General features: G+C 41.0%; 1 protein-coding gene across 1 annotated transcript in view; it reads right to left on the minus strand.

Moving 5' to 3' along the window:
* Positions 1-14,174, minus strand: part of pik3cb (phosphatidylinositol-4,5-bisphosphate 3-kinase, catalytic subunit beta) — a 56,464-nt gene that overhangs the window by 30,592 nt on the left and 11,698 nt on the right. The gene's annotated exons all lie outside the window — the stretch shown is intronic.

Below are 14,174 nucleotides of genomic sequence, written 5' to 3' on the forward strand. Positions count from 1 at the left end.
TGTGAACTCGAACACTCCCCCCGCCCCTCCATCAGCATAGTGGTGAATAGATAATGAGTGAATTTTCATTTTTCAGTGAACTATCCCTTTAAGGCACTCTTTAAAATGCACTTTTATTTAATGGCTTTAACTTGATTGTTGTTTGCTATTACTAATTTCTTTCATCCTTTTCTTTTGCCATTACTTTTTAATGATGATGTATTATTTTCTTCTTCTTCGTTCGGTTTATTGGCGGGTGGCAACCAACGTCAAGTAGCATTACCGCCATCTACTGTGTTCTTCTTCTTCTTCGCTCAGCCCCTACTAGTAGAGGGCTCTCTTGACAGGCCATGTATTATTTATCAGCTGTCTCTGATTTTAAACGTGTTAATTCCTTGACTTTTATGTTTTGTATTCTTGCTTATATTTGTCCTCTTTGTGAAGCACTTTGTAAAATCTGCTTTGAAAGGTACTATATAATAAAATTATTATTATTGTCATTTATGAGTTTCTTGTTCTAAACCCTGAAGGTCATGGTTAAAGAAATATGAAGCCTGAGCTTAATTTAACAATAAGATATGTCAAAAGGTGTCAAAACGCTCATTTGTTGGAGCTGAAGAAACACTTGTGGTTGTACAGATTGGCGGTTCTTCTCCCACAAACTATCGTTGACGAGTACCGACACAAACTGACAGCAGACAAGTTTAATTTAGGCCTGTTATCAAGTTAATTAGCTTTAGATGATGTGACGAACCAACAAGTCGTTCAAACGTTTTCTGACCGGCCACAGCAACTCTCCGCCCCGTGTAAAAATTTGAAGTTACAGCTCTATGGCCTCTACACTGCATTACTAAGGCTAATGATGTTTGCTAACGCTTATTATTATTATCAGAGCTTAGTAAACTTGTAAATTATATGTTTCACTGTACACATCGTCATATGACAATTCAACAGACATCACCCAATGATCCAGTAGTATGAACGAGCAATTCTTATTTTATATTTAAAACTATTTTTCTCTAATCCTTTTCATTAAGAACAAACTGACAGGCGTGGATGATTCAGTGTCACTGTGTCCCTGTGGGGGCAGCGCTGTACTGTGGAAGGCCACTGGCTTTTACTTGGATGAGGGCCAGTGCTAAGAAGAATGCCCACTAAGCAAACAGAACAAAAGGTCAGCCTGCCCTCCCCTCATCTGACAATCTGCTCCTCCCTGGCACAAAACACACACAGAGAAGAAAAAAAAAAATATATATATATATATATAGCACACTTGATGAATATGTATGCATGAACGTTCACATAAATACATATGATCCATGCATGTCGTCCCAAAACACACACACAAAAACACAGAGCACTACCAAAATCATTGATTAAAAAACTACCAGGGAAGTAAGCCACCTGCCTGACTCACGCAGTTTCTCTGTGTGTGTTCAAAAACACAGGCTGGAAAAGGCCAATGAGAAATGCAGAAGCCCCAAATCAATACATATCAGCGCATTGCAATGTCACACTGCAAACATACATTCCAAACTACATAAGATATAAGGCAGACAACAAGAAAACACACGTAAACACATACAGGCTGCATGTTGAGTGCAGGGAATTCCACAGAGCTGCAGTAAGTGGCTTATCAGCTGGTGGTGGTTGGTGTAAAACAGCCCACAGCCTGGTTTCCATTAGGACCCGTTCCTCAACCACAGATGCACAGTCACACCACTTCCACCTGCCTTTTTCTCATTACCTTGTCCTCAAGTGGACTAGACCATTAACTCTTCCACCAGGCCAAATGTCCATCTCCATTTCATCCCGATCCGCCCATTAAAAAAGACGGCCTGATTGCCTCTAATGGTCTTTCCTCTCCAAGTTAAGTGCTCGAGCTACCAGCAGATGAGCCTCTGTTATGCCACGTGCCTGAGGATGGACGCACATCTGCGGTGCATTTGGAGCCACAATCTTAGTCACTTAACATTATCAGCCATGCAAATGGAAAACAATGCTGTGCGTTTCCGTGTGTTGTTCAAACTGTAGATTACAGTCTGAACGTCTCTTAAAGGGGACTGTGAAGTTACTGAATGTGAAAATCTCAGTTAAACGCATATACTATATAGGAATGTTTATATATGAAACTAAAACAGCACACGTACCTTCACCGAGCCCAAAAAATCTTAGACATGTCTGTCTATCTTTTATAATTGAAAAAAATAAAGGGAAAAGGAAGTAATCTGATACATTGAACCAGACTGTACAAACTCAGATCACAAAACCATAAATGTATGCCTCCCTTTGAAACACTTGGCGCTTCATAAATTTATGATGGCTCCAGCTCTGATCGGCAGGGATGTAAATACAACACCTGGATGGACACGCTTTCTGTCAGAGCCCATAAACACTGTAGACACCTGCCCATGACCGTGCTGTTAAACCTGTGCTAACAATGCTAGCAATGATAACTAGCTGCCATGCAGGCCCACCAAGAGTATGAATGGTAAATGGACTGTATTTATATAGCACTCAGAGCGCTTTAGAGTGTAGGTCTCATTAGGCCATTCACGCACAAATCTACAGCGCTTCAATATGCAGTGCACAGCCCCAAAAGAGAAGTTGATCAATTAAAGTGAAGCATCTCACACAGAGGCTATGATACTTATTTAGTTGTGCTTCTGGTTGTTTTAGGGGCCATTGCCACTGGGCTACAATCTATAGACAACACCTTGATAAGAAGAAGGGAGGCCAGAGTTGCTTTGTTTTGGTCAGAGATGTGTGCATTAATGATAAAGATGCTGGTGTTTAAAAACGTTTCAGGAAATGATTGAAAGATTCCTGGGTCTGTCCCTGTAACTGGATCCACACAAAAATCTAGGTGCTCTTCCCTGGCCCACAAGTCCCCTCCTTCCCTCCCACAAGTGTACTGCAAATCAGTTCAGTAGTTTTTGTGTGATCCTGCTGACAGATACACAAACAAGTAAACAATAAAAGATACAGGACAATGCTTTAAACACTGACACTGACACACACATGTCTGGGCGGAATCAGGAAAGTACACAGAAGAAGCCATTCAGATCAACAGTTAAAAGTGCAGACAACGATAATTTTTCACAAAATCACAAAAGGTGCACAGTTACACACATGAAAAGGTAACATGACACCCGGCATGTCTGTCTGATGCACTGACAACCCCGGGTGGTCAGGGATGAATGAACAAGTGCATGTGTATGCACAAGTATGCATTTAAACCCTAGTCTCAATAATTATAGGCTTCAAGAACGTGTTTTCACACAGGACAGGTTGGATAGTGTCTCACCCCTATGGTCTCACCCTGCTGTGATGCCGACACACTGGGCCTCTCTACCTCTTTGTCTCACTTACACACACACACACACACACACACACACACATATACACAGGTGAGCAAGGTTATTGAGGATGTGGTGGCAGACAGCCAGAGGTCTGCTGTGAGGTCGAGTTTCAGCGGAAGGATCAGAGGAGAGCGAGAGGGTTTGCCAGATCAGGGAGAAAGAGAGAGTTTCATGTGACAACAAACAGAAGAGCCTGAAGGGATCTGTCGAGTTAGTAAACAATGTGTAGCTATGCAGCCTCCGTCCCACAGCTTAAGGTGCAAAGCTATGATCCAACTTAAATGTCCTTGACCAAGGCAGATCTTGCATTTATGTAACAGTTACAAACACAACTTATTTCAGTGCAGGAGATTCACCACTATTTAAAACGTGCTTGTGCTTGTTTCCTTTCACAAACTCAAATACAGCTGCCTGGGATCAAAAGAGGAACTATCTTTATTTACAATCTTTTAATCTGGATGTCTGATCAAATGTGTGCAAATGTAGCAGAAAAGGGGCGTGTCTGGATCAAAAGGAGAGCTGATCAGAGGGACGCACAGACAAGCTGGGTTGATTTTATGAGACTGCCATTGACTGTCAGAAACTGAAAATAATAACAACCTCCAACTTAGAGTTCCACTGTAATCAAACCAGCCATGACAAATCTTAGCTCAGATAATACAGTATGAAGCAAATAGCTGCTTGTAATGGGAGAAGTTCCTCTGAAACGATGACAGTGACATGTTGTGAGGGCTTTCATGCCCAGATGCATTGATGGTTATTTAAACACTAGTGTTACTCAGCACTCTCTTTCTAAAGCTCCCTCTGTCTGACAGTAAGAGCCTGTGAGGCTCTCCACAATGGAGTGTGTGTCCACGTGTCTGTGTGCGACTGATTGAAAAAGAACAGTTAACATAAATGGTGTTAACTGTGTGTGTGTGTGTGTGTGTGTGTGTGTGTGTGTGTGTGTGTAAATCGCCATGTCTGGTGATTAAGAGTCCTGTGACACATTTCCCGCCCCCACTGCTCTACAAATAAAGTTTACAAAGAGGATCTAAGACCTCTTTACCTCTCCACTACAACCACAGTACTCCTGTAAATGAGTATGTAGAAGTACATACAGCTGCATACAGATGCTTAGTCTGCCTGACTGAGGAAATTGAACATCTTTGAGTGTTGGTTCACTTTCAGCCTCTAACCACAAAGGGCACAGACGGAAACACAGAGCTTACCAAGCCATAATACACCAAAGCTGAACACACCATGAACTTGAACCCAGAAACAGAAGACAGTCCATTCATAAACGACATGCTCTGAAACCAGTGATGACTAAATTCAAAAAAAACAACACGTATTGTAGATGAGCACGAGTAACTCCCACAGAGCAGTGTAAACTGTATGTTGTAAATATTGAAACGTTCTTGTAGCTTAGTGCACAATACACTTCATGTGTTAAAATATTACAGTGTACTGGCCTGTGGGTTCACAGAAAAGCTGTTTGTGTTTTTCTGGCCAGTGTGTGGATAAACAGTCAGCTGTGTGTGAGTCACAAATTGAGCAGGACTAACACTTACTATATTTAGGTGTGGATGTAGACAGACACATTCAGGTGTGACAGTGGTTGTGACTCAGGAGATACAGAGGGTCATCCACCAAAAAGAGTTTCAGTGGTTTGATTCCCAGCACCTCCTGTCTACTTTCTGAAATGCCCGTGGTCAAGTTACTGAACCCCAAATTGTGCCTGATGACTGTGCTGACAGTGTAAAAGTAATGTGTGATGGGGAAAGCACCCCGTGTAGAAGAGCTGTATGAATGTTTGTCCTCCCAAGGATTTTTCGATCTTTTCCAGCATCATACAGCTATTTATTACTTCAGTGACTCCATTCCTCAACAGCTATCAGTTTCATCGGGTGTTATGAATGAAATCATCCTCTTCAAGCTGTATCCTTCAGAAAATTGAAGCATCATTCTTGGAAATGGAAATGAGAAAGTGCCTTGAAACAAATTTCCGTGTTAAATCTCACCGTAAATTCTCACAGGCGCTGAAGATAAAATTATCTGCATACGTGCAGCATCTGAGAGGAAACGATTGAGTGGGAGCCTGTGTGTGTGTGTGTGTGTGTGTGTGTGTGTGTGTGTGTGTGTGTGTGTGTGTGTGTGTGTGTGTGTGTGTGTGTGTGTGTGTGTGTGTGTAAGGTTAGCGAGCGTGAACCAACCACATCCGTAGCACAGCTAACAGTGCTACATCACACAAACCACCTCGATTGACACGGTGGCAAACACCCACTTCTCAGGCAGGAAGCAATGACAGCAGCCAGGAAGTGAGTGACTAACAACAACCGGAGCAAAAGTCCTGACCAGTCATTCATAAAAAAAGCTGATGAACGCCCAATCAGAGGCTGAGCTGCTATTTTTATTCTTGAAGAGATTCAACGGTTTACTGTGCTTTTGTCAAATCAGCTTAGCTGGAGCAGAGGAAGATAAAATGTCTTTGCGTGGATCGTATATGCAACAATTTTTGCTTATGTACATTATAGACAGCAAACAGAATCCATTGCGCATGACTATCTCTGGTGGTAAAGATTTTTGTAACATATTTTGATTATTTAACAGAAAAAGGTTAAAAACATCTTCATTAAATATAGAGACAACAGTAAAATCAGATAAACTGTAGGATAACCTAGAACTGCACTCAGTAAAATGCATATGTTCATCAAGGACCAACAGACCCCTTAAATTAAAACAAGCCTTACAGCTGAGGCCACACAGCAGTGGAGTCTGTAGATGAAGATAAAAACATAACGTCCTTAGCAGAGGTAAAAACAGATATCTGCAGTTCCTGTTCCTGTCAGTACTAGCTGTCTCAGACACAAACACAGAAACAGTCGTACTATACCGAGCACAGTCCATGGGCAGGCTGCTAATCTAATGACTGTAGAGTCAGTTAACAGGCCTGATCTGTTTTGGATGAATAAACAGGAAATATTAAAATACATTAAACATTTTAATGAATAACACAAGGTGAGCGTTTGCAATAAGAATGGGGGAGCAAGAGGCTCACTTCACCTTCAAATGCGCGATGTGCCTTTTCATAAACGTTCAGAACTACCTGTCCTTTTCCTCCAGGAATATTTTTTGTTCTCCTGACTGAGCTCAAGTCGCTCCTGCTTCACATCTCTCTAGTATGTCAGTCACGTCCAGTCCCAGCAGAGGTATGACTCAATCAGCCATCCTTTCCATCAACCTCACTCTTATTAGGTAGATGTCAGATGAGGTCAGTTCCCACGGCATTGCTGTGACATCACAATAAAGACTTCATGGTGGACAAACATTTTGCCCAACAGACATTTTTACTTGTCACAGCAGGAAATACTCTGTAATGGATTATGACATAATGGTGTTTTCGCTGAGGTGTTTTGTTTTGCTGAGCAGGAATAAACATCTTCCTGCATTACTGTGAAGGCTATAATTCACCTCCAATCACAGCAACATGTCTCATGGTTATTAATCCAGCGTGACACTAATCATATCCAATCCATTACCTATCGTTACATCATGAGCTGGAAAATACAATACAGCGGGTAAGGAGAGTAAGAAGAACGTGAAAAGATCACGTTAGATTGGAGAAATGAATAATCCCTCCAAAGATACTCACTTATGTTACACAGACTGTGTCTCAATACACATCCTTCCCTACTGACACTTGCTGATTGGAGTGAATGAGTCTGTTCAAGATGAAAATCAAGGCAAACATGCAGTGCACTACAAGTATTTGGATTGTGTACTAATAACAGATAAAAAGTTGAGTTTGAAAAGCTGGAAACTTCTCAATCTCAAAGGTCGCTTTGGAGGCGGGGACAGTGGCTGATGCTCTCATCCTTCGATTGGTCATTTTAAACACTTCAGTCCCCAGCCTATCTCCAGTCTACTAACCCAGAGTCCGACAAAATATAGTGTGGTCCCCATGAAGATCTGATCTCAACATCATAGAATCAGTCTAGGATTAAATGAGAAGACAGACTAATTCCACAAAGGAACTACAGCATGTTCCCCAAGATGCTTGGAACAACCTTCCTGCCACATGAAAAACGTATGTGTTCAAGATTACACAGGACAATTCATTTGATGGGGAAAAGGATGCTCACAGGATCGTTTTCTTTTTTCTCTTTAATGATATTTGCTTTCAAGTTAGTTTAAAACAGAGTAACGAAATTATTTTCAAACCATCCTCACTTTACTTTTGGTGCCTAAAACTGTGCTATTGTAGGTACCTGATGGGGAATCCACTAAAGAAATAATAGTTTTACATATATCACAAGGGTTTTTTTGTACAAATTACTGTAGAATTGTTCTCTATAGTATTTGCTTGAGTAACTTCCTATATGTATTTGTTGCTCTTCCCAAACCTCAATGGCTTGAAACCCTGTCTGGTTATGTCTCAGTGGTATTTGTGTCTCTAATAGCCGATGGAAAAAACCTGCACTAACGTCAAATCACATACTGGGGTGCGGGCAGAACATGTTTGCAGAAGTCCTTTCAAAAGCCCATTGAAATACAGAAAGCACCATCATTCACCACTTTCAAGGACAACAAGACAGCATTCATTTTACTAAATCAGTTGCCTTGCAACTCCCTTCTCTGGGGTTAAACCAATTGAACCCAAGGATATTACATACTCATCTTCCCATGTCGAAAACATGATCTCACAAGTTCCACTTTCAGGCAGTATCAGTTTGAACGTGCCTAGAACACACTGTCCACACTGAGCTGTGTCATGCATGAGCACATGGCGGCTCGAGCAAGTGTGGGTGGTAATAAGAGAGAAGTGTCACAGTCGTCTCCACTAGAGGCAGGTCATATCGATAAAATCTGCAATCATGGTATACACAGTCAGTTTATTTATTTATTACAACTAGCTAAACTAATGTAGTCTAATAAAACAGTCCCACAACAAACCCTCCCTTCATGATTGTTATAATATTCAGTCAGTGCTTTTTGATACGTTAAAGAAGTTTGGCCTAACCTAACGGATGTTTTTGTTATTTTGTCAACTTCAATTCCAACAATGAAGAGAAGTGAAATAACAGAACTATGTCTTTATACATCAGCACTCACAAACAAATCCAAGAACATGTACCTGTGAGCCATTATTTAACTGTTATCAGGCAAATAATTGGCAAAGGGTGCCTCAATGTTGCAAGAGATCATACTGGGATAGTAATTCATCAGAGACAAAGTATGTGCTTTTCCTTGAGGAAGACGTAAAGTGATGAAAAAATTACAGTAAGATACAACAGGCAGGTAAAATGAGTCGCATTAGGAAAGTATAAGCACCCTGTTGAGAGAGGAATATAATTTATGTTTGTCAATTGTGATGCAGATAGTCTGCATTATAGAAATGTATTATCAGTTCATCTTATTAGCTTTCATCTCTGTCTGTGTGTGAGGAGGAGGATGTGGTGGTGGTGGTGGGGGAAATCAGATGTGCAAGTGTGATTTTTCCACAGAGTCTGATTCACCACAGACACAGAACGAGTCAGGCAAAGCACACAGGCTGCACACGTAGAGACAAACATTAGCAGCACCGATAGAGATGATAGATATAGATGATAAATGGATATTTTATTGATCCCAAAGGAAATTTAGGCATCCAGTAGTTTAAAATGCAAATAAAGGGCAAGAAGAGCACTTAAGATTTATGGAAGATAAGTAAAAGTTAAAGTAAAAGGCTGTGCAAATATTTTACAAATTATCAGCAATGTATTAAAAAATATATATATTTTATACGCCTAAATTTAAGCGAGGACGATGGAAACTAAAACCAAATAAAAACATATTATGCATAGGTAAAAGTGTGTTTTTAATGAGGCTGTCTAAAAAGTCAAGAAATTGTCAATTGTTGAATCAAAAAAGAATTAAACTAAAGTGAATAAAACACAATCTAAACAAATACATTGTGCATAGGGGCTGCTACAGCCAGAAACAAAAGAACATGGGTTGGTGTAGTGGGGTTCTCTATGCATGACTCAACTCTCAGACCTTTCACACCTCCCTCAGAGATGAGAAGGAAAGCGGGGGATGAAGGGAGGAGGGGTTAAATGACTGGAGAGGGAATCAGTCATGAAGAAGGGGTGGAGGACAGATAGGAAGATGTTGATAGCATTCAAGAAAAGAGAACAAGGGAAGAAAATGGGACACAGATGAGCTAATACTACAGGTGAGGTATGAGTGTCAGGTCACATCAGAAGAGGAGGGAAAACAGAGTAACGAGTGATAAACAAAGAGCCAAAGAGAGAGGTAAGAGGAAGACAGAGTTGGAAAGGCAACGTGTGATACAATGTGTGACTGTAGTGGGAGGGCACAACTGGGCCGAGTGGCCACAATAAGCCTCTGTTTTTGCCAGCCCGTCTATGCTTGCATGTGTGTGTGTGCGTGCCAGTGAGGACAGTCCCGTGCCCTGCACAAACACTGCCCTTGTGCTGCCCTTGCCCCCATCAACCCTCACAACCAAACCCGCCCCTCCCTCCCTGAAACATCTCTCTCTAATACACACACACAGCCCAATCAGCACACGAGCATCAGTAAAAAACACAGAGGGTGGAGGGGGGCAACAGGGTCACATGGCTAGTCACACAGAGCACCCCCCCCCCTCCACATAAACAACACTCACATGTTTTACTGTATTTAAATAAACATCAACACACAGGTCACAAGGTTCAGGAGCTAAGAGCATGTAAATACGCTGCTTTCATTAGTCTGAGCACCACAGCATTAAATCAATACTATAGTCAAATATACGACAGCTACACATGTGAGCAGTGACACATCCTCAATACCCAAACATAGCTGAACATACCTTTGCAGAAAAGCTTGAGGCTATATGCAAACTCTAACCACAACCACATATCATTATTCAAAGCAAGCTCCGATACACCCACACCACAAACACAAGGAAGCCTACGCATGTGCAAAGTTTGCATTGCCAATCTGATTCTGTGAAACAGGAAATAAAAAAATTCCATATCCACCCACAGACTACTCTTCTTCTTTGTCTCACTGACTCTAGACAATGAATCCAAGACAATTTCTTCTATCTTCTTCTTCTCCTCTATAAAAACACAACAATGCATCGGATCTAATTTGAATACTGAAAGGACTGTTTCCTTCCGACCTCCTCCTTTGCCTCAGCATCCAGTGACAGCAGATGATACGCAGGCTGAGTAGTGGAAGTGGCCGGTATGGTTCTTCCTGTTTTGACGTATAGTAGGATGGCGCACTAGCAGCTGCTTTATGAGGATGACATAAGGATTAGCCTTTGTTCCATTTGACAAAGCTTCTTTAAAGAAAAAAAAAAAGGACAGGGGGGGCTCTCCTTGGAAACTCTGACTATGAGGAAACAATAAACGGCTATCATTAGACAGTCAACTTTCTTTTTTTCTTAAGGTCAATGTTTTTCTACCGAACACTTTTAAAAGTCATGTACTTTACATTGTGATCATCTTGATTCCTCTAATCCAAATATTTTTTAATGGCATTTATTTAGCTTAGTTGTAATTGTTTATTAGTTTGCCCCTATGTTGTTGTTGCTCTTTTCTCATCTTTTTCTGTCTCTGTAATTCAACTCGATACCTTTGTAAATGAGGGTCAACCCTCAATGATATTTAGAGTAAAGTACATCAACGGGCAGAACAACAATCATTATAACTTAAACTTGCTTATACATTTAAAATACCTAAATAAACATGTCTCCTGCGTTGTTTATTCTGTTAATAACAGTATTCATATTGGCATACAAAGACACAGATCCCGATATGTATCGGCAGATTTTTATATGCAAGTGATAAATAGGTCGGGCTCTTTTCTTAAATCTCACTTCTCTCCCTCCCCACACCCCTTTCAAATTATATTTCACATTTTGAAAAACCCTCAACAAATTGTTTCTGCTCTTTTCATCATAAATAGATGTACCATGGCAACTTTGGCTTTATTTTAACCACAGAGTCCATTATGAATACTCGTGCATAGAAAAACCAATTACAGCCAAGAACAGAGCTGAGAGGTTGTTTGAGGTCACTGTCAGATGCACGGTTCTTTTCTGCAATGAGATTCTTCATAAGAGGGAAGTTTGAAAATCGATTTAGATAGATAGATAATCCCAGCCTGATACAAACAGACACACGGCATCCAGAGGAGTGCAGCCACTGATAGTATTGCAAAACTGGAAAGAAACAGACAGAAATAACACAGAGCTGTCGTGAATATAGCCGGGACAGCTCCCACACACACTGCTGATTTTTCTGTCTTTTGCCTCCCAGTATCTTGCCACACCACCATTTATCTCTCTCAAAAACAAAGGCGCCACACATTGGCACCGAATGACACGTACTAACACTCGCACAAGCCTCGAAATTAGTTATTTCTTGGCTCCGGCTGTAATCTCGCTATAGAGGTGACTTGGTTGCTTGGAACACTTAGCTGCGGTTCTAATGTCCCTCTATCTATCCGTCTGTCTGTCTCGACTACGCACACTGCCTTGCCACAACATCCCTTCCTGTTAATATAGCACACACACAAACACACACAAGCCAGTGTTGTAAGAATCAAAACCACACATACAGACAGACTAATACATCTCTTGTTTTTGCAAGGAGGAAATATAATACATGCATGTAAACTGCCTTTCATTATCCTCCATCTATAATTAGTCAGCTTTAACAGTGCATGTGCTATTGTCCAGCTTGGCTAGTCTAATTATATACAACCTCTGTGATCCCTTGGGTGGCAGGGTCACTGCCATAAGGATAATGCCACCCAAGCAAACCTACTCCTGAGAATTGAAGGGCAGGGCTTCCTAGGATTGTTTGAGTGAAAGGGTTTCAGACAAATGCTTGGTGTTGATAGTTAACGCAAGAAAGAAAATATCAGGAGGTCATTTCTGGAGGAAAACAAAAAAACAAAGTAGACATTACTCATTTGTCCTATGACTATGACAAGCAGCTATGTGATGACTTTGCCAATGATGAAAACATCACGGCTGTGACTGTGGGAAGATCGTGATCGAGACAGAACGTAGCATGAGTAATTGGATCATTTTTCCATTTCCATTTTTCCACGTTTGAGTGGCGGGCGGAGGAGGGTATACACAGGTGAAAGGCATCTGCACTGATTATTGGTGGGTATTTATTGGCCACCGGCGCTGACTGATGGCAGGAAACATGGTTATTATGCTGATGGATGTCAAAGCTGCACTCGTTCTACCACATTTAGAAAGTGTGAGGAGGAGGAAGGATGTTAAGACAGTGTTTACTCCGCCAGCTTTTGCAGCTGGCGTACATGCCATCACGGTGAAAAGGAGCGGCAAAGCAGAGCCTGAACCCTTTAAGCCAACCTGCTCTACCACCTGAACCACATTATATATGATCCAAAGTATAAAGGTGAGCTCGAGATTTAACAACACCAATATCTGATACCACTTCACCCAGAGAAAACTGCAATTTTCTTTTCCTGCAAATCAAGCAGCAGTGGTGCTGTACTGCCACTGGCGAGAACAGTTTTTTGAAATGCAAAGAAGTAGTTATCTCTGGTAGTTTAGCATTGGCATTGTCTTCCAACTGCATGTGTGTCATGTGATAATTTTGGTCCAACAATGATGAGTGATCCCCCCTACAGTAAAAGTTTGGTAAGTTTAACTACCTCCGCATGTATAATAAACCTATAAAATTGCAGACTCCACTGGGCACATGCAAACCAGCAGCGTGGGAGTATTTTCATTATTCTCTGTCAACGCCACAAAAACAAAAAGAAGCAAGGTATGAACTGAACTGTGAGTCAAAAATTAAGACCTGAACCGAACCATGGATTGGAAAATCATTACACCTCCACTATTTTCCAGTATTGATTAATCATTTAATTATTTTCTTCATAACTGATTAACAAACTGTCAAAAAATAATGGAAAATTGTCATCACCTAACGCCCACATTAATTTAGGATTAAACTTTTTTTTCCAACAGTATTATTATTGTATTCAGTTTATTTAAAAAAAAAAGGCTTATTTCAGTTTAACACAAGGACTCAGGACAGAGGAAAAAAAGACAAACTGTAACGAACAAGCTTCTCTTCACTTAACAAGCTGTACACTAATTTACTGCACTTTGAAAAATTGGGTCAGTAGTACTGAGAGTGCCACGGTTCAGTGCTTGGCTTATCTGTTCTTAAAAAAAGGGGGGTTGCTGATCAGCGATCACACAGCGAGGGAAAAAGACATCTGTACAGATACTCAGTGGCCACTTGATTATGAGCTTTGCTATTGGATATCATTAGATAAAAACAATGAACAGAAGTGACATGCCAATAAGTGCATATAGCTGATAAATATATATTATTATTTCCTCCAATAACTCTTGCCTTAAGAGTCCAAAGTTAGCTGAAGGTGGCACAGGGTGCACAACTGACAAGTGTAGACTTGAACCAATAGAACTACAAGTGAAACATAAGGAAGCAGCTTTTCCCTTCAACACAGAGCTGTTGTACTATTGACACAAAAAGCAAACCCAACAAATGAGCTCTGACGTGAAAATGAAGCATGTTGGCTGACTTCAACACATTCCCCGCCTGTCAGGACGAGGCCTACTCAGATTCCAGTGAAGTCAGTGATCCATTCCTCCCACTCCCACGATCACAGAGCAACACACACATGCACTGCGGCATCACAGGTAAAAGTATGTCAAGATAACTATGATGATAATTAAATCCAGCATATACACAGACGGACATACACACATAACACAAAAACAGTTGACACGCACACGCCATTGCACAGCTACAGTATACTTGTTAGGACTTTGCATTGACT

Source organism: Hippoglossus stenolepis, chromosome 4 (genome assembly GCF_022539355.2).
Source record: "Hippoglossus stenolepis isolate QCI-W04-F060 chromosome 4, HSTE1.2, whole genome shotgun sequence".
Classification (NCBI taxonomy): Eukaryota; Metazoa; Chordata; class Actinopteri; order Pleuronectiformes; family Pleuronectidae; genus Hippoglossus; species Hippoglossus stenolepis.